The sequence below is a fragment of the Trichechus manatus genome, unplaced genomic scaffold (assembly GCF_000243295.1).
Source record: "Trichechus manatus latirostris isolate Lorelei unplaced genomic scaffold, TriManLat1.0 scaffold00028, whole genome shotgun sequence".
NCBI classification, from domain to species: domain Eukaryota; kingdom Metazoa; phylum Chordata; class Mammalia; order Sirenia; family Trichechidae; genus Trichechus; species Trichechus manatus.
This window is the reverse complement of record NW_004443964.1, coordinates 4,021,210-4,022,449: the sequence shown is the minus strand read 5'-3', so window position 1 is coordinate 4,022,449 and position 1,240 is coordinate 4,021,210.

Below are 1,240 nucleotides of genomic sequence, written 5' to 3'. Positions count from 1 at the left end.
ATTGACACTAGAGAAATACCTGTGACCCATGGTTTCGGCTTATTTCATTGGCTGTTATTTTTTTCCCCTCACTTTGTTTTCTTTCTTTTTTTAAACAGTAACCCCCCAATCCCCTTTCGTCCCAGCCCACTAATCTATTTTGGACTCCATGCATTTGCCTGTTCTGGAGATTTCACATAAATGGCATCATACAATACTTGTCCCTTTGTGTCTGGCTGACTTCGCTCAGCATCACGTGGTCAAGGTTCATCCACGTGGTGCCATATATGAGGACTGCACTTCTCTTTATGCTAAATAATATTCCACTGTGTGTGTACATACCACATTTTATCTATTCATCCGTTGATGGACCCTTGAGTTGTTCCCACCTTTTGGCCATGGTGAATAATGCTGCTATGAACATCGGTGCACAAATATCCATCTGAGTCCCTGCTTTCAAGCATTTTGGGTCTATACCTGGGAGTGGAATTGCTGGGTCACGTGGCAGTTCTATGTTTAACTTGTTGAGGAGCCACCAGACTGTTCTCCACAGCAGCTGCACCATGTTACATCCCCACCAGCCCTCCACAAGGGTTCCAAATCGTCCACATCTTCGCGGACACTTAGGATTTTTCTTTTTTAATAATAGTCATCCTAGTCAATGTGAAGTTTGGTTTGATTTTTTTAGAATAACTTTTTAAAGTTAGATCAAGTAATAATATCCATCAGTACTCAGGGCTGGGGGGAGGGGGAGGTAATGCTGCTCTAGGGAACTACGACAGCCTCCAAGTTCCTCCGTCAGCTCCGGGCCATTTTAACTCGTCCTGTGGATCTTCTCCTCTGAGGTCCGGACCACCCTGTGGTCTCCTCAGATTGGATCCAGCAGTTTCTGTTGCTGATTTCCGTTTTGAACCCTCACGTATCTGAAGCTGGTGGCTCTGACCAGAGAGCCAGGCTTCAGAGATTTATGGGTTGTCCCCTCCACTTCTTTCACAGAATGAGCAAGACTGGGCAGGGGAATGTGGTGTCTGGTGGCGTCCCTAACAATCTGGTCGCACCACATGTGGGTCTTCAAACTGATTTAAAATTGGTTGGAAAGACGGACAATACGTGGATAGCTGCTGAAACTGGAGCCTGGGTACGTAGGGTTTGTCATTCCACTCTCTGCATTTTTAGATACGCTTGACAATGTCCATAATAAGACTTTTTTTTTTTTTTAAGTCCTGTTTGACCTAAATACATAAATCAGTGAGATCGACTG